General features: G+C 38.2%; 2 long non-coding RNA genes across 4 annotated transcripts in view; one reads left to right on the top strand and one right to left on the bottom strand.

Annotated features, from left to right (window-relative positions):
- LOC119716781 (uncharacterized) overlaps positions 1 to 19,896 on the top strand; it is a 65,369-nt gene extending 45,473 nt beyond the window's left edge. The window contains exon 3 of one of the 2 annotated variants that reach the window (XR_005265411.2): positions 18,711 to 19,896. This is a non-coding gene — a long non-coding RNA (uncharacterized lncRNA). Of the gene's footprint in view, positions 1 to 14,929 lie in introns of both variants that reach the window. The other variant, XR_011809279.1, reaches the window with a different exon arrangement.
- LOC106015917 (uncharacterized) lies at positions 9,666 to 13,638 on the bottom strand. Of its 2 annotated transcripts, XR_005265410.2 has the most exons (4): positions 12,843 to 13,638; positions 12,610 to 12,680; positions 11,974 to 12,085; positions 9,666 to 11,591 (listed from the first exon to the last, which is right to left on the bottom strand). It is a non-coding gene; the product is annotated as an uncharacterized lncRNA (long non-coding RNA). The 2 variants fall into 2 exon arrangements; XR_002400444.4 differs by having other exon boundaries at positions 11,974 to 12,680.
- Positions 19,897 to 20,393: the final 497 nt, after the last annotated feature.

Below are 20,393 nucleotides of genomic sequence, written 5' to 3'. Positions count from 1 at the left end.
TATCAGTAAGCCAATACTTGATAACAGGCAATAAAAATATCCATTAACAACTGACAGAATAGTTCAGTTCCTAGAATGAAGAACCCACCCTGGCCACACAATGTTTAAAGAGTCTGCTCCCTTCTTTTTTAACCATCTCTTTGTAATACATACCATGCAGTCATACAACACAAAATTAGGCTGAAAAACAGTGGTTAAAAATAAAGAATTCACAAAACACTAAAACTCAAGCACACATATTAACCTAACTAAGTGGTTTTATCTTCCTTTTTCTTCCATTATTTAAGGATATTTTCATAAATATAACAGCATCATAAGAATCTAGAGATATATTTTCTTTTATTTCTAATTCATATGAACATAAAAAAATAAATCTAAGAATAACAACAACAACTGTTAGGTTGGTTGTTTTTTTTTCAGACCCAATAAAATCTTGAATTAACTGATTAAAGCTGGAACCAGACATTCTGACCTCAGAATAATTAAAACACCCTGCAAGTTATACAGTGAATGACTGCTGGCTCTAGGTTGTGATTGTTAAACATATTCTGTTCTTTCCATAAAAACATAACTTAATTTTCTGTATATGGTTTCAATTTGTTCAACAGTCTGTATAAATTACCAGTATTACATTTCATTTTTCCTGGGGAAAATATGGTTGAATTTCACGTCAAGAAAACTTGACTATTTTTATTCTTTTCAATTCTTTACCCCACCCTGCTCACTGAAGCTGCAGTTTTTCCTTTTGTATTTCCAAGTCAATGCCATCCAAATACAGGCTTCTCTTTGTTGCCTTTTTTATGTGTAGCAGTGTCTCCTAGGAGCAGTAATAACCCTCGTTAGCCCTTGCACAACCTCTCATCAAAAGGAGCAAATTATTTAGGCTTATATTTCTTGGCTCTCACTCTCTTCTTCATAAAATATCAGAATATCTCAAAGATCAGGAGATGAGCAGGTCTTCTCATATCCAAATCTCCTCATTCAGCAGGATGCTGGGAATTCTGGCCCCCAAAACTCTTGAGTAAGCCCATTGATAGGAAAGAGAGTCCTGAGGTGCTGAAAGTTAAATATGTGCTTACGTGCTTTTCTGGATACTGGCTGGAACATTCAGCACTATAAGATCTGGATAATACCCTATATTTCTTACACCTAGAAAAAATGGCTTAATGGCTTCATGTAACAACACGAGGATCAAAAATTCCAAGTGGAAATGCATGGAGAAGAAAATACATGTATGATCAGTATTTTACAGAAAAGTTAATAATTAAAAAAAAATGCTATATTATCCTAAGTAGTTAAGGATAGGTCTAAATCAGAAGCTTCTAATAATTTCAGGGCACATAGAGCTAGAATTTCAGTTTAAACTGTATTAGAAATTAATGCTGACTCCAAAGTTTTGGTAATAAAAGTTCATGAAGTGAGAGGTTTAGTTTGGAAATATTTCCACATTACACTCTTTCATTAAATAAATAAACACCTTTGATTTAAACCTCTTGCCTAGAGTCAGTCTTCTAACTGTTCATTTTCACAGAATTTGATGTAAAGTGTCAGCCTGTGGTCAGCAGATATATTAAAGACAAGGTGCTGAAGGTACAGATGCAAAGCTATTAGACCATTAACCATCAGTTAAAAAATAATAATGCTTGGGATCTGTGTTAAAGGATTGTCTCCAGCATGACAACAGAAACTTTATTCTGTTAACTCTGGTATCAGCTATCTGAGTGGCACATCATGTCTTTGACCCAGTTTGCTGCTTTGTAAGAGAGGTATAGCAGTGCTGATACCCATCTCAATTCAGCATGGGATTTCAGGGCAAAATCACTATAAAAAGGGGACAGGCGGGAGAAGGAACAAGGTTTCCCGTAAACAAACTTAATTACCTGAGAAATATGGCAAGAAAACTCTGGCGCACAAGGGAACAGCATCTAGAGACCTGCTCCTGCCAACACAGACGACCTGCTTTTCTACTTCCTTATGTTTTATAATGTCACGCTTATGTGAAAAAATTGGAAATTGTTTTACTCATGCCGGTAGCATTTTGCACTCACTGTTCACAGATGCAAATGATGTCTCACGGTTGAATAGAGAACGAGGTGTGCATTGTTGGGCTTGGGCTTCTGCTTTGAAAAACACAGTGTTTGAAAATTTCCCCATTTCATGGAGGTCAATGCAATAACTAAATGTCTGTGTTCTCAATCCCTTTTGCATAGGTAGTAGGTACTTGCATGAGAGTGAAATAATTCTTATCTGAACTGATTTACTTCTACTAAGTCAGCCCCTCAGGTACCTTGACAAAATATTAGTTCTGCATTAACCAGCTTCTGCCTCTGGACAGTAGTTCAGAAAGCAGAGAGCATTATTACAGCACAGGGAAACATTACGAATTAATGGAGATTCTTTACCCATAAATTAAATATAATGAACCAATTCCATCCCTAAAGTAAACCCTTGAATACTAGGATTAATCTGACCATGTGTTTATTTCTTGAGGAATCAAGTTAATAAGAAGAATAAAATAACAGGAGGATAATACCATGCTTGATGTCAATTATGTTTCAGTTTTGCATAACACTTTCCACTGTCTGTAGCAGTTTACTTTTGAGAAATTATTACCCCAGCAACTCTGCCAGGGCTGAGCAGAGCACAGATTATGTGCTAGGGATGCATGAATTAGACCTGCCTAAAGGCTATTTAGATTTCTGTACCTGTAGTGCTATTCTCGCATGTACTGAAATTGACTTCAGGGACTGCACAGGAAATGCTCAAGGTTTTAGGAGGATGCACTTTGTGTCCTAGTCACAAATGGCCTTGTGCTGTTGTTGCTGATGATCCTGTGCTTTCACCACATAACTGTCCCCTTTTAGATAGTGTCTATAGCCCTCAGCTGTATGCTGCAGAAGAGACCTATGTGAAATCAGCTCTGTGCTGATTACTGCAATTTTTTTTTACACAAATTGCATAGAGAAGATGTCAGACATTTTCCAATTCAGTGTATAACTTGTCAACATACAGATCATGTACAGGACTTTGTAAACACAGAAAGCAACTGTTGTTCAAATCTGATTGCTAATGACTTTCCCATCTGTTGGCTGTAAGTCAAGGGCAGTTTGAACAGCACTTAGCACAATGTGTAGAGAGCACAAACACCACCCATAAACTGTCTCTGGTAACTTATCAAGCAGCTTATCCAGATATGCAGCTGTTTCAGAAACCCACATTCAGTAAATGATTGATTATATTGCTTGTAGCTTTCTCTGTATATAAAAGTCTACTGGTGTGAGTCTTAAGGAAGCTTACAGGCATGAGCACTCAAGGACTGCACACAGTTTTCACGTCTCCCAGTTACTGTGGTTTATTTGTGAAACTCCCACAGCGAGTTCTTGTAACTGACAGCTGATGAAAACCGTGGATTATCGAATACTGAGCAAAAGATTGCACAAGTCAAGGAAAATGTCACAGAGCTCAAGCCTCTGAAACACTCCCCACTCTTGCATCCCTCTAGAAAAATGTATGTTTAACTATAAAAAGCCTGAGAAGTGCCACTGACGACTTCCTGCACTCATAAAATTTGTTGCAGGATGGAGTGAACTGACAAAGTTCAATGTCATCACAGGAAGCCAGAAGCATTTACTGGCTTGGAGATTACTGAAAATCCTTAACCGAGTTCCAGATGATCTGTTGGTGAAGTTTTCTTTGCTTCCGTATCTATAAATACAACGTTTTGTGAACTGTCTGCTATGCAAAGCAGATACACATTTTCTCCTCATTTTTTTTCTTCCAAAAGCAGCAGACATCCTACAAGACATTTCAATTCTGTAGCTCTGCATGAAACTCCCACCTCCCATACAACAAACAGCAGGCCCGGAAACATTTGTTTTATTTTTAAGAGAGATTGTGCTATTTTTTCTAATGAGATTAACTTTTGCAATAAAGGAAACAGGAAGCGGGTGAGCAAATGGGTCAGAAAGGTAAAAGTCATGCATGTTTGTTTTTAGTCCATGTTGTGAAACTGTTCCCATCTCCTCCAAACTCCCAAAAATCAACTGTCAACAAATTGCACAACAGTGCTTGTTTTGAACTGGAAGCGTATCTCTCAGATGAGCAGAGAAAGATAACAGAAGATATAAAACTAACCAAGAAAAACAGAAAATGGAGTGATATATGTCTGAGTAACCACAACTGAAGTTTTCATCCAGTGTTCATGAAGCTAGTGCTCAAGTGGCAGAGGGAAAGGAATGCGAAGACATTTTCCATTTCACACAGGATATCTGAGTGTAAGCTAAGAAAAAATCAGGACTGTTTTAATAAACAGGGGTCTTTTAAGTCAGCTTTATAAAACACTGAATCTATTCAGAAAATAGATATGTAAACTTTGTGTTCAGAACAATTAGTCATGGGTGAAAAAAAGAAAAATACCCCTCCTAAAAATAAAAAATAAAAAAAAAAAATCACTTTACTAGAAAAATCAGAAGAAAAATATAAATATTCCAATGTGCAAAAGAAGGGTGAGTTCAGAACAAAGTTTGTATACTTTATTCCAAAATCTTTGGCTATCTCCACCCATATACTAATGTGCTTTCCAGGTAAAATATATCTGCACAACAATACCTCTAATAGACTTCATGGAGCCAGCTCTGTTCCCTGCACTCCATTCCCTGTCACAGGCACCAATAAAATCAGAAGTCTATAAATACAGCCAGAAAATCAACTTTTCTGCCTTCTGATGTCCAGCCAGATTAAGAGAAATAAAAGAGGATATTTTGTTTATTTGTTTACTTTCAATTTAAGCTAAGTTATGCTTATTTTAAGATAAGTTCTTTGGATCCTTTCAAGGATCCCGTCATTAGACAGGGTGAAACAATGTTAGGAGAGCATTAAAGACAACATGACCCCCCAAAACGGCACTGCAATGTCCATTTGCTGGTCCCACCACTTCTGACTTGTTGCCAGAAGCAGCTACAGTAGGCTGACATCTCATCTCACATAGCCACGTCCCCCCACACACAACCTTTCTTCCCCATAGTGAAGCTTTCATTCAAAATGAACTATTTGTTTGCCTTTAGTTAGAAAACAGGCATCTTTCTTTGCCCTCCCAGTCTTCCAAAGGTGGGCTGATTACCATAGTTTCTCAACATAAATTGATCAAAATCAGAGAAGGACAACTGGGGGGTTCCCCCCCCCCCCAGACTGTTTTGAAGCAAATAAAGGTATTTACACCTTTCTTTTTAACTGCACAGCAGCATGTGTAAAGGCAGCTTCAAAGATAAATTTCTCCAATATCTATATAGTATATGCATTTTTATGTACCTTCATACATTTTATGCATTTATATATTGCAAAAGTGTCCTCAGAGCCCACTTTGAAAGAGTCCAACTAGTGCACCAAGGAAATAAAATTCAGGTGCTCTGTGATTAAAGACGCTCTCACTCGTACCTGCTCTGTCCTTACCAGTGCTATATCCTTTGCAGAAATGACACTGGGAAGACCAGGAGCCCAGGCTGTCCAGAAGGACAATGGGTACATCCACACCAACATGATACAGCGTTCTGCAAGAGCAGTTACGCCACATCTCACTACCTCCACCTAACCCTGTCCTCAACACCATCCAGCCCACCTCTGCACTCCTCTGTCCTCCCACCACACCCTTCTGAACCTCACCTGTGGTGTCCAAACAGCTCTAAGCTCACCCACAAATCTCTCATTACTCCCAGGACAAATAAAAGAAGATACAGTGTAGAAGTTCTTGCCATTTTTAGTGTCACTTTTGAAAATTCTAGCTGCATAAAAGTTTTCAGCAAAGAAAACTTTTATCACCTTGATAAATGTTGCTGAAGAAAAAAATGGTATGTAAAACAAAAGCTAAATTTGTATGCATAATATTGTTAGGTTATACTTAATTTCCTCTCCATTTCTGACCCCTGTAAGAAACATGCAAGTCCTTTTGCAATTTTTGATCTCTTTTCTTCTGTTCCAAAAACTTAGATGAAAAATTAGCAAAATTTGTAAATTTTACAGCTTACTGTAAGTAAGTGTGACAATGGCAATAGATGGATCAGAGAGATGCAAATCTGATTTCTGCAGAACACAGCTCTAAGAGTAGAGATTTAAAACCATATAATCAGTGCAATAGCAGTAGTCTTTTGAAATCTCAGATGTAATACAAGTTCATGGCAAGCAGCTAAGGTTCATATGATCTCCTAGCCTTTGAATGATTTTATTTTGCTAGGCTTTTGAAAAGCTTCAATTCATAGCTGGCTCCACAGCCTGTTTTTGTTGTTGATGCTGTTTTTTTGTGTGTGTTTTCTTTTTTCTTGTGTGTGTGTGTGTTTGTTTGCTTGCTTTTGGTAAGAGTATCCCATCGAGAGCTCTTTGCACATTTTATTGAAGGGTATTTTATGTACATCATCTCATGGAAAAGCTCTGTTGAATATTTGTAAACCATTCTTGAGAAGAATCTCTTTTGCCCTGAGGACACATCACTGGAGTCAGGAGAAAGAGCTCCAGAATTACAGCTACATCCAAAGTCCCACACACTGCATTCTCCTATGGGGTCCACATTACAAAAACCACAGAGCAGTCATTCACTGCTATGTTTTTGATTATATATTTTTTTATTTTATTTTGTGGTTTTCTTGTAGCTTTTACTTCTGTGACATAACTTTTTCTTTTTGTTTTACATTAAAAGCTCAGGGCAGAAAGAGAAGCAGACCAGATCTGCCAGAAATGTTGGGAAAGATTTTTCAGATTAAGACAGGAGTTTGCAACCTCTTTTCTGTACAGTTCCTAACAACGAAGCATAATACTCTGCCTTCCTCACAGATTTTATGTCACATCTCTTTGGACTGTACAGCTCCTAGCACAACCAATTCTAATAGCATTACAAATCAAATGATGTGTTAGGACTGATTATGTGATGCCTGAAACAAATGCTTTTAGAACTGTTATGTTAAATTTAACTTATAAAGTAACGTGGAACAAAAATTCCTACTTGTGAATTTTGCATTACTAGATTTTTGCTGTTCAGAGAAGAGAAAATTCAGCATAGATAGCATAGTAAGTGTTTCACAACATCTACCCAGAAAGCTACTTCTGCACATACTCTTTTACCTGCAGCCTTGCTGACAAAGGAGTTTGTTAGACACGTTTGATTCACGTGTAATGAAAGCCTGAATAGCTGTGGTCGCAAGGAAATTTTAAAAGTCTGTAAATACCAAGTGTGGTTCCCATCACACATAAAAGAAAATAAGCTGAGCTCTATCTGGAAAATATCCTTCTCACTGTGCTTGAAAAAGGAACATCATGTCATAGTGATTCACTGCTACATGCTGATTTCAAGTGAATGCATTGAGAGTACAGATGCAAAATCATACAATCTACTTACCATACCATTGAAAAGGTGAAGGGCAGGCTATGCTTTTAGGGCCCACATACATTGCCCCAGGATCTACCAAGGGCGTTTCTATCCACACGCTGACTGCATGCCTTCCATTGCACTTAGTGTGAGGCCCAGCGTGTCCCCCAGCTATTTCATCATATCTGCCATTACTAAGCTCTCCAAGCCAACAAACTAAGGTTTTTTTTTTCCTACTCTTTGTGATACAACATGAACTTTCCTTGTTTGGTTTATGTTCCAAGAGACAAATGATGGGGAAAACATTTCTGAAACTCTTTCATTTGTCAATGACAAATGCAGAGATTTATATGAAACACCAACAAAATGGAAATACTGACTGATCTTCAGTTCAGATGAAAAGTGCTACCTAGGTGAAAAGTGTCATTGTTATGAATCAACTGCACGCACGTCACAGGCATAACAAAGTAATGTTTATTGCTGGTAACCTTTGTAGTAATCATAGTTTCCAGGAGGACTCTTTAATTTATGATCAAACTCTACGGGTGAGATTTCAAGAACTGCAGAAGTAAATTTGGTGCCAGCTCACATGGAAAATTGCCGAGAAATGGGTGCTTAACTCCCACAGGGCCTTTGAAAAAAGGCACATCTTGCATTAATTGGAAGTGGGGAGGAAACAGAAATTCAATACAGTATCACAAGAGCATGAGAAAGAAAATGCCATATTGAGCAACTTTGAAGGAGAAGTTCTGTGTTAGTGAAGGACAAATTACTGCAGAATCATGTTATTTACTGGCATTGTACTTTACTTCACCGCCAGGAGACAGCAAAAATTAAAAAAGATATCTTGCAATGTCTCAGATCCTTCCTTTTTAGTTCTCCAGAGCCCTCAGTGGCAAACCCCATTCAACCACAATCCTATCTCCAGCATTATTCAACATCTGTAGAGAGTAAAGAGAAGAGGCAGATAGATTCCCTGGGGATGGGACCAGAACAGCAATGCATGCTTGTGTTAGGGTTTCTCTCTGTCTCACATCCCAGTATCACTACTTAAATTGTGCAGTAAATACCTGGAGGGAAAGCAGCTAAAATGACTGACTGTAGAAAAGATCAAGGTGATGTTGATATGAATTCATATAACATCTTTCAAAAACCCTAATACATTCCACAGCATCACCTAATGTTTAAGCTTCCATCCTCAGGTTGCTTCACTTCAGTCCTAGAGGTCTTCTGTGCTCCTCATGCTTCTGGAAGTTCATGTCAGGACAGCATAAAGAAAACATATATTTGCATCCAAAATGGGACTGAATATTGTGCAAGAGCCCACATAATGACTCATGCTTAGTCAGGGACACTTTTTTTTTATGCCTCCATAGGATTCCCTATCATAGATCTGTTCCTGAAACCTGGTTTGTTTGCTTGTTTTGTTTGTTTATTTTTGTTTATATAAATGAATAAATATATATATAAACAGTCATCTAGACAGTTAGCAACAGAAGCCATTGCAAATGCCACTTGAGGCTTTCATCCTCTGCACTTGCTCCCTGCACTGCACCAAATAGACTGAACATTGTTTGACACTCAAAGTACTCCCAGGATTTCACCCTAATCAGCAGCTCCTTCCCTCCCCATTAAAGGCTGCCCAAAGATACCTACTTTTCTGTGGAAGCACTGGTAAATGCAGGCACTGCTTCCTAGGGAGGGATGGAAACTGTTCAGAGGCTGCACACAGCTGGGAACTTTCCCCAAAAAGAAGCCAAGCTCCAACACATCTACTAAATAAGCAACCACATTTTGTCAAGTGGATGAGGTGTACAGGGGGAGAATTACAGCTCCATCTAGTTTTGAATACATAGTGGGTCAGATACTACAATGAAATGTATTGGATGTATTTGATCCAATATCTTGGATGCCCAAATAAGCAGGCACTGGGGCAAATAAATCATCCATTTTCTCATTCCCCTCACTGAACTCTGCACGAATGGGAATAAACAACAGTAGCCATAAGCCATGGATAAGGGTCTGCACTTAGACCATGCTTGTTAGTCAAGAGTTCGGCTATGACAATGAGCTACAGGCTCCGCACTTCCGAGGAGGATGAAGAACATGAAATACAGTGAAGGTAAGTCCTACAGTAGAAATTCAGAGAATACCACAACATTATATACAGTTTGAACTGCTTTTACTAATTTACACAAGGTTTGTAACAAAATACATAATGAGATCTTGTTCTGCATCCATAAGTTACAAAACATGAATTTATCATTAAAAAAAAAAAAAAAAAAAAAAAAAAAAAAACTTTTCTTATGATTCAGTTTTCTCAACTTGCTGAGTTATTTAACTCCAAATTAAATTTGTTGTTGGGCAGTGGGCTAACAAGGATTGTGGCTGCTTATGTCAGGAAACAGCTGGCTGCAAGACAAAGTATTTCATGGGAACTGTTGTAACTCAGCCGGTGCCAACCCCCACAGTTATTCATGACCTTCTGCCTGCACACAGCTCTTCAGAAATATCTAGCACATACTACAGCTTGGCACTAGAAGAGCTGAAAAACCTGACGATGACCAATGGGCTTCTCTGAGTCTGTTTTTGTTTTAGTATTTCTTCCATCTTGTGATCATTTGGTTTCTCCTGCTTTAAGTTATTCTTGGTGAAGTCCCAGATTTTCTCCTTACTAGGAGCCTGTGGTGGAAGTGGTCTGGTGCCACAGATGTGTAGCACCTTCTTAGACTAACAGACTGCAATTAAAAGAGAAAAATATTGGTAATTATACAGCCTTGATCCTAGAATTTTAATTAGGGTAAAAGGATCCTTCTATTGCTGAAATTCAAGGAACAGGTAAATATAAATTGCTTGGCAACTGGGCTCCATTTTGTTTCAAGAAAAAATGCTTGGTTAAGTTGAAGACAGGTACTACTCAAAAAGTTAACCTCCCTTCCAAATTCAGTAATTAGGTTTTGACCCAAGCGTTGGGAAGGTGGCAGAGGTGCAACACGATGATGAAAGGGTGGCAGCACTGCAAAACCAGGGAGCTGGCTTTGCTGTAACAACAGCATGATTTCCATTCTTCATCCATGCTGCACTGATGTAATGACATTGGTGGAAAATGCTAAGTTTGACCTTGCTCAGAGCATATGAAATCCCAGTGCTCATGGGCTTCTGCAGCCTATGAAAAGGGGAATGTTCAGGCTTACAAGGAGACTGTAACCATGCCGGAAACCCCAGATGGCCTCATTTAGATAAGGACAACTTTCAGCTGGAAAATAAACCCTGTGTATATGAACCTTGAGCATTTGAGAATTATCCTCCACATAGACAATCTGGGGCCCCAAAGAGATCCCCAATATTTGCAATATGATAGAGGTCTCAAGAAAGATCTATGATGTAAGAAAACTGGTCTGTGAAATAGCAGTGGAAAAAATAAAGCTAAGATTTTTTTTTTTCAGTAGGAATATTGGGAGTCTCCAGAAACCTCAAACCACTGTCTGTTTTATTTTAGCTGTATCTACTGATGTATATTGACTGTAGGGAACAATTTATAAGCACTTTCCAAAAATTTAAGTGTCCATAGATTTACGCAGAGTATACCAACATTCTGTAGTAAGTAAAGATTGGCAGTTATTGAAGTTTGAAAGACTAGATCAAGGATATGAGATTCAACATTTGCAATAATCTGACTGGGGCATTAAAAAAAATGTTTATTTTGCAAATAGTTCTTATTTCTAGAGCCAAAAATGATTGTAAAAGGATTAGATTAGTAACCAGGAGTCCAAACAAGCTTATTCAGCTTATTTTACTGCTTGTGTTGATGACACTTTCTTTTGTCTTCATCCAGTATTGGGAAGCGCTTTATCATCTTCTGGTTTGGAAAAAGACCCAAGCAGCTAATGTAAAAAAAATATATTCTTCAGTAACTGCTGCATGATTAATTTTCCACCCCATGAAATCACTGTGAGCTTGAAAGCACCCTAGAGCTTTATTTGCTACTTTATAGTCATCAAGGATCATAAAGCATCTTCTTCCTTCCGCACCGCTAGCACTTCAGAGAGCCAGTATGGTTGAGTGGAATGAGCAAAGGGTTGAAAACCAGGAAATTTTGATTATAAACCTAAAACAGTTTTTGACTTGCCTTTGGCCTTAGTTAAATAATGCTGGACTCAGTTCTCTGAAGCAATAGAGTCCTCTGTTCCAGCTAAAGGCATTGCAGGCTCCAGCCCGCTTGACACCCAGATCCTGATACCTGCATTATAAAATGGGGATAATAGTACCAATGTTTTTTTTCATCAGAAACTTTGGGGTTCATTAGTGAAGAGGAGTACATAACAGGAAAGTATTCTAATTAAGGTTTATAAATCATTTTCAGAAGACGAATTACTCATTAAAGTTGTTCCACATCATTCCACCTAGATAAGCACATGCAGGAAATCCTGCACATTACCTTTCCCTGTTACTATACCAAAAGCTGGCTTGGGGGCTTCTCCATTTTCCACATCATTAGGACAGTCCAATCCCAACAGCAGCAAATGAAAATACTGATGTGGTATGGTCTGGTGGTACTTAGAGTTACCCAAGCCCCCCAAAACAGCATCAGCCCTGATCTCTGTAACAGTTTATAGGATTACCCCAAAACAGGTCAGCTCTTCCATCAATCTGAAGTTCTTTATCTCCTGCGGGGTGAAGGGAAATGGAAGCGTGATACATGGAACGGAAGGATGCCCCGGGCCATATTCTCCCCTGAAACAGAGAGGGACAGAGCAGGTTAAGTAGGACCATGCACAGTATTACTGGCACCATGGAAATAAGCCGGAGAAAAGAATATGCATCCAGATTACATTGCCATGATGGTACTACCCTTGAGTGACCTCCAGGGATGATCCTTAAAGATAAGGTCCTACCAGTTCCCAGTGGGGAAACTGAAGTGCAGGAAAGTCAGGGATAATAATATAAGGGTTATACAATACATATACATGTATGTGTTATGCAATACATATGCAATATATGTAACAACACATCCACCATTTGGTGGAACCTGCAAATTTCACATGGACTTAAAGATCTGCAAGGGCTGGTGCAGGACAATGGATTTGCTCCCTTCTGCCGCTGTGGACAGCCACAAAGAATTCAGCAGAATACTCAGAGAAACAAGAGTTAGGCAAGAATTTCAATATGAATTCCCAATATTGACCTGTGTCATTTCACCCCCAGTTGCGCTAGAAAGAAATACACAAATACATTGAGGACATGACCTTCAGCATTACTTTTCAGAAAATGTGTTTCTCCTTAACATCTTCTAGTTCTGCATCCACAAACTAATTATTCTTCGGACATTCTGCCAGGTGAAAAAAATAATACAGATAATTATTATAATGTTTTTCAGGGTGCTTTTGCTTAAAAAAAAAAAAAAAAAAAAAAAGTCATATGAAGTTAAGGTTCATCTGCATCTTCTTAAAATGCCATTAAACACAATTTTTCCCCATTTATTTTTACTCACATAATTTTTCCCATCTTATCCTTCCAGCTCCTTGCTTCTCTGCATGAGTCTTCTAGATGCCAGCGAAGATCTTTTTGGCTGTGTGACTTTCAGTAAAAATGCAAAATAAAAAACAGCAGAGTATGGACTATAAAACACAATTTTAGCAATGAAAATTTCTGAGATACATTTCTGCCAATGTACTTTCATATCAAAAAAATATTTAAGTGTGTTAAATGTAGCATTAATCTTCATTTCACATTTTGGACCCATCTCCCTTATGGCCTATAGTTGCATAGTTCCCTGCTATACAAAACCATCCCTTCAATTTACTTTTTGTTCACTTTGCTCAGTTTCTGCAGTGATGAATTTAACACTCAGTACCATTTTCTTCATGCCTCTTGTTGTTCTCTTAAGGATGTCAATGCAAGCCACAACCTGTGAGTGTTTATGTTCAGTGTCACCCAGACACTGCCAGCTGAAGACAGCATTGCACCATTTAACTAGATTAATTTTCTTGAGATGGACCTTGCTACTAGTCTCTTTTCCAGCTGGACAGGATAATCAGGTTGTCTCAGCCCAGCCAACAAAGAGTTTAATCCTCAAGCCCTCGATCTTCCATAAATCTGTCTACAGAGAGCCACTGCTAGAAATTCTTTGTCGTTTATGTCATATCTTGTAAAATCTGTTGAGCCTACTTCGAGCATGTGTCTGTTTTGACTTTTCCTGAAGAACAGCCTCTCTCTGGAGGGAAAGTCTGAACTGTAGCATTTATCTTTCCGTGCATTCAGATAGGCAGTTGTGAAAGTCTCTTTCTCATGGGGATATTTTCCAGTGAGTCATATCTGCTCTCTCTGGATTGACAAGTTTTGACAGCAAAGTATTAATGCTATCTTGCAATATTAGTCAGCTGGACTCTGACAGAGAGCTGAATAAAAGACAGGCCTTCATCCTGACATCCATTCCCAAGCAAGGTCCCCATTAAAGAAAAACAGGTTCTTTCCCTGAGTGATCAACAGGGATGAAGAAGAGTGGGCAGAATGTATTTCAGTGCATAGGAACTAGCAGCTAACCCCACAAAGCTTCTCCATAAAATAGCCTTAAAAACTATTTGTTGAAACAGCACAAATGCATTCTTTTTGATAATCCTGAGCATTCAAAATTCACTAATTCATTCTGCTTCATGAGCAGGGGCAGTTCACAAAAAAAAAAAAAAAAAAAAAAAAAAAAGGCAAAAAAAAATCAAAAAAACCCTTTTCCTAATCTTTGTCTTTACAGCACAACCTGGACAAATGGAACAGCTGAGCCAAAAACTATAAAAGCAGAACTTCCTTCAAAGTGAAAATTGAAGAGGAAAAAACCAAGAAATTTTCTTAATTGCAAATTGCAAATCCCAATTTTCAGAGATTTCAGATTCCCACCTGGAAGTGTGGCATGGAAGTCCTTCCTTTGCACAGTTATCAGCCAACACTTCTACCTCACATACTCCCACTGTTCCCTTTGCTTCTGCACATGGACTCTTCTACATCTTTTAACATGTTTACCCTTGCAGCATTCTTCTCTGCTTCTCCATAGATTTTCCTCATTTTGCAAACAGACAACTGAGGCAGAGAGAAATCAAAGGTTTGCGGCGGGGGGGGGTGGGGGGGGTAGGTGGTGAACTGCATAATACTGAAGCATTGTTACTGGATTCTTTAGATGTGCCTGGATTCACCGTAGATGCATGGAGCTGGGTGCAGAGTTGTTTTTAAAAGCACCCTGCATGCCTGCTGCATCATGAAGTGCCTAACAACTCTCCCAAACAGCTCTGAATGATTTCTGTCAGCTTAGTGAAGTGAACAGTGTTACAGCAAGAAATCCTAAGTCTCATACTGGCACTGTCTGCCCTTCATCTTCTTTCTTTCTTTCCTTTTTTTTTCTCTCTCTCTTTTTCTCTCTCATTGACCTCAAATTATTGTAGATACTCCAAGTAAAACAGAACCATATCTTTTGCTGGATGAGGAGCAAAAGAATGGAAATTTTCTCAACATTGTCTGAAACAGCTCACAGTTGAGATTCATGGAAGTTGAAATCAGTCAAATTCAGACCTTTTTTTTTTTTTTTAACAGCAAAGATGATTAATCATTGGCACAGCCTAAAGATGTCTGCAAGATTTTCCAGCACTAGCAACATATAAATCAACATTGGATGGCTTTCAGAAAGAGATGCTGACGTTCAAGTAAAAATGAATCCAGGGAAGACCTGTGACCCGTGTTACGTGGAATCAGATGGTCAATGGTCACAGTAGTCTTTTGCAGCACTGCAATCTATTAATTAGATCTTCTGCTCCCTTCTCAGGGATCACTCTTTCAATCCCACTCCAACTTGATTCATAGAGCAACTGCTTAGCATCAGAGGTAATTTATACTTGAGTTCCCATAGATTCTTCTTCTCAGACACCCAGCAGGAGGCAGGTCTATTAAAAATGCCATATAACCCCTGCAAGGCTGGTTTAGCTGCTCCCATTTCTCATGCACGGGACACATGCTCATCAGATGGCAGCACAACTTCTGGAAGGAAAACCCAAATCCTAGAGTAACAAGGACAGTCTTGGAAAATCCTTGTGACTACTGGGGCATCGCCCACATTGTGGAGCACATTTGCAGTCATAATGACCACCAAATGTGGCTGAAGCCCATTCCCATGCTCAAATTAATCTTCAGCCTATAAATCTCAGAAGTATGCACTGTTTCAACTATGAAGTGCTCCAAGTGCCCTTGAAGAAATGAGTAATTTAGTCATAGAGCCTACACAGATTATGCACAGATCAATCCACCAGTAGACATATAAAGTTTGACTCTTCCTAAGCACAGTACAGTTATTTTCAAGACATGCTATAAGCAGCCTGGCACTAATATGCATAAGAAACACTTCAGCCCAGTATATCTGAATGTGATCATCCATTCTTCACTTAAAAGACAAGACCTTTGCATAATTTCCACTAGCTGTTCTCAGTAATCACAAATCTATTCTCTCTGGGGTTTTGCAAGAGACTGAGACATGATTGTTCTTACAAAAATGTTTTTCTTCCAATCAAATTTAAAATGGCTCAAGACTATTTATCTTGTTTATTGTCCCAATATGCAGTATTTTCATTTACCAATACCACCATGGAAAGTATAAATTTGAGAAAACTTTTCCACTTGGTTATACCCAGCTACCAATTCTTCCTAAAGTGCCTCTACACTTCATTATAGAGGTAACTAAAGGACAATGCAGAATCACCTAAACTTTCTCTATACTAATTTTCTTAGACCCTACTAGCAACCTAGGGCAGCAGCGCGGATGTCAGCGCACACAATTTTTTTCTGTATTGTGACTATAATATAAGAACACATAAGTCACCATTCAGCACATGCCAAGATAAGGCTAAGATGGTTATTTGACATACATTACACAGTCCCTGGGACAAGCAAATGGTTTAAATTATTTGGGGTTTTGGCAAATAAGTCATTAAAGAGACAGTAGGGATTGCTAATATTACATTTATTTACAGGAATAATTTTTGCAAGTGATGAATTAATAATGCACTTTGTCTTATGACCTCAAAAATGCACCTTGTTACAGTAAGGGAGATTTTATTGGTGACCAGACCTACAGCAGATCATTAGGCCACAATATAAATTAAAAGCTTCTCCCTGTACAAAAAATATTGGACACTATTTTAAATAATGTTCCTGCACTACTGTTGGCTGCTGGGCATCAGTGGGTCGTGCTAAGTGCTGCCAGGTCAAGTCCCTTCTGCAGGGCAAGATTAATTTACTTTGTTCAGCATACCTAGTGTGAATGCTCATATCAAAGCCAGTCACCGTCAGTTTCTTTTAGGTCACTACACAGTTTTAAAACGAAGTTCAGTTGCCTGACTTTAGTAGTATACTGCAGGGTGAGATGAATCACAACCTGAAAGTGCCCGTTTCTTCCCCCTGGCTATAAAAAAAGCTTTGACAGTTGGCTCAGCTGTGAACATCTGCACTGCAAAGCTTTTCTGCTGATCAGAAGAGCGCCAGCCTCTGTGGCTGTTAGGATGTATGGTGGCAGCTATCTCCACAATTCCCATTTTAATCGTTTGAGAGGACATATGCCAAAATATCATTGAATAGTATTAATAAAATTATGTAGGCAGCTACTGTCAGCCACATAACAGATGTTTAAGTGCTGTTCAAATGCCTTGGCTTTCCGAAGGATGTAGCTGTAGGTGGTCCAGAAGAAAATGAAGCCCTTTTTTTTGTGCAGATACCTATTTCCATGCATAAGTGTAAGACAAACACTGGCTTAAACACTGAGCTTGGAAGAATGACCAATCCTAGAGAAGATCTGTGAAGAATTATCTTCACAGAAATGTAGATTGAACACTGGGTACCATTATTAAAATAAGTAACTTTTAAAAATTTGATTAAATAAGATTGTAAAAGAGGTATCTCCTTCTCACTGATGTGAATAATTGTTTTGTCAATTGATTACTATGATACCAGTTACTGTGGACAAGAGGAATATAAGAAATTTGCCTTTGATTTTTTATGCCATGTAAATTACTTTGAAAAGTTTCTGCAGTGCATTTTGTTAAGTCATTAAAACTGCTGCTCTTTTGCACAGGTAGGAAACTGAAGCATTCCAGTGTTCTTTTTACTGAGCAGTTATCTTTTTGCCATGTTTCCGGGACTTGCATTTACTTCAATATAACAATCCACTATGACAAACTGTTTTCCCAGCTTATAAAACTACCATTCTTTGAAGCTGATGGCAGCTGTTTTGTAGCTGTCATACCATATAATATGGGTAAGGTCACTCCCTGTAGCGAGCTAAATTACAGAATTTGGTCTAGTGCCAAATTCTAAAAGCAGAGATACCACATTATTGTGAACTGTGGTGTCCAGAGTTTAATGTACTTCTTATTAAAATCAATGGAAAGTTTGTTTCAATGGGGATTGGATCGAGTCCTAATTACATGTCGACAAATGCTTGTCGTATGCCAATTCCAGTGTTAGAACTGCTGTTGATTAGATGTCCTTATAAAGTACTATTCAGTCCTGTGGCCAGTAAAACAATTAATTTCTATTGTCAAAATTAAATTTATTTAAACCTAATTTTACTATTGAACACCAGATAATTCACCCTGGTATTTAATTAGATAGCAGTCTTGCTTCCAGTTCTAGCAGCACAATTTGCTACTTGCTGTGAGAGTGCAAAATTACATGTACAGCTTTTGCATTGACAACTGCTTAGTGACCAGTACCTATCAGATGGCTTTGCAAACACAGCAAGACTACAGCAATCCCACTTAGAGTTCTGTCAATTCAAGCACAAGATATTTTGCCTTTTTTCTATATTATATTTCTTCCTTTTTCAATTATAGTGAAGGTTTTTAAAAATCTTAAAGTGGACTGCACAGGCACATTAAGCTGGATTCGCCTCTTACTAAAACAAGCATCAGGCTTCCTGCTGATTTTTAGGTAAGATAGATGAAGACATCAAGGCCACAAGCACCAAAAAGAGGAAAATCAAAGTTTTTAAAACATTACAAATCTGTGTTTGATGTCACTGGGGAATTTGTTCACTTCTTAAGAAATCGTTTTTTTTTGTTGTTGTTGTTATTTCAGTTTCTACTATGAGACTGGTCCCATGTGCAAATGTGTGTGTGTGCACACGTGTGTTGTATGTTTCACAGTGATTTTTCTTACATCTGTTTTTTGATGGTTGATCTTTTTAATTTTATTTTATTTTTCCAACAAAACATTGTTCTCTCTCTTTCATTTTTGTCTCTGCATTTAATTTGTCTTCTGGGTTGGGGGCCACTGCTGGCTGAAGATCTATCCTTCTTGTAACTGAGACACAGCTATTTCTGTTTCTTAGCTCCTGCTGTGCCAGAGGATTTATTTGTGTGTGGCTATTTGTTTCTGGGCATTGGATTAGACTACTGAAGGAACGGTTTGGGAGGTAAGGAATGCTGGGAACAGCTTTGTGTTCGCTCTGCTGAGCTCTAGTGCCTGGCTTCCAAAGTCCTCGTTCTACCTAGCTCTCAGATTTTCCAAATCTAGCTGTCAATGACATAGGACACCGCTATTTTATGAGAAGTCCTTGCTCTGCCCAGTTCTTGGTAATCTTTCAGACACTTCCTCTTGTGCGTCTGCCTCAATGCTACACTGAGCAAAGGGTGAAAGGTGTCTTCTGCAAAATTCGCTGATTTATTTCTAGTGTGTGAGGGCAGAATGGTCTTATAATGAACAACTCTATGAGTCTTAGCAAGCTCTTTGCTTTGTGTACACACACTCACAAGGGTCTTCAGCTGCTATAAACTCAAATGGTGCCAGAAAATGAATGGGGTTGTGAGTATTTGCACCAGGCAATGATCTGCCTCAAGTTGCTTCCAAGTATATGACAAAGAATTATGTTCATTGACAGTACAATGTATTCAAACTGAAATGGGTAGGCTTTCACTGAAAATAATAAAAAGTCAGGCCACAAATTAAGACTATTTGATGTGAAAAGCAGTCAGAAAAACTTCAAAAGCTGCTGCTTGGGACTATAAAATTATTTCACTATCCATACTGTCTGGAGGAAATAATAAGGTGTGAATTAAACTACCATAATAGACCACAAAGTGGGCCCAGCAAGAATAAAACTTGTGAGTATTGTAATGAACAATAATATATGCAAATTAAACATTCAGCCTCTCTCTGGCACAATAACTAAACATCATATGCCCACAGCCCCTGGAGGTAGGTAGTCCCTCTGAAAAGAAAGTAGATGAATAACACCTTCATGAAATAAAGACTGGTGGCACCATGACGTAGACTATATTCAGCAGAGAATTTCAGTGCTCTGGCACTCTTGGTAACGGAAACTAGAGTGTTGTTCCAAATGCTTAATAAAACCAGCTAGTATGATCAAGTGTAAAATCTAATGCCTACTTTCTACAGTTTTAAATCTTCTCTATTTGGAAAATGAACAGTATGATCTAGCAACATTTTTTCCTTCTTAAGGACAATGATCCTATGTCACTAGTGTTATATGAATACACTTCATATTACATAGTTTTGGCGTGTGTGTGTTTTTCTTTGGTTTTTGTTTTTCTTTCTTTTGTTTTTCCCCCAAAGAAAATTAACATTTGGATAGTTTTTTTGATGGTATTATCAACAGCGTTGCAAATGTATCAAGAGAACTGGAGTAAAGAATGACTATAAGATAAGGCATGCATAGCGTAGAAACTAAATTAAACAAAGCAGAAAAGATTACATATGGTTCTAAGTAATGTTATTCTTCTTCTTAATCCTCAAATAGAGTCACTAAATTACACTTCCAGATTTAGTTATGATATTTACAAATGACTTAACTGTACATTTAAAGAGGGGAAACTGGCTACAAATGGGGGCAAGCTCATAATTTAAGGTCACGGTGGTGCCAGCACAGAGCAAATGCTTATTACAGGGGTATTTTTGGTCATGGGGAATTCTCTTTCCCTAAGAACAAATCCCAGAAAAACATATTTTTATTACATCTTCCAAATCTGGCATTCAGACTTTATGTAAATATACA

This window comes from Anas platyrhynchos, chromosome 4 (genome assembly GCF_047663525.1).
Source record: "Anas platyrhynchos isolate ZD024472 breed Pekin duck chromosome 4, IASCAAS_PekinDuck_T2T, whole genome shotgun sequence".
Taxonomy (NCBI): Eukaryota; Metazoa; Chordata; class Aves; order Anseriformes; family Anatidae; genus Anas; species Anas platyrhynchos.
This window is presented reverse-complemented; position numbering and strand designations above follow the sequence as displayed.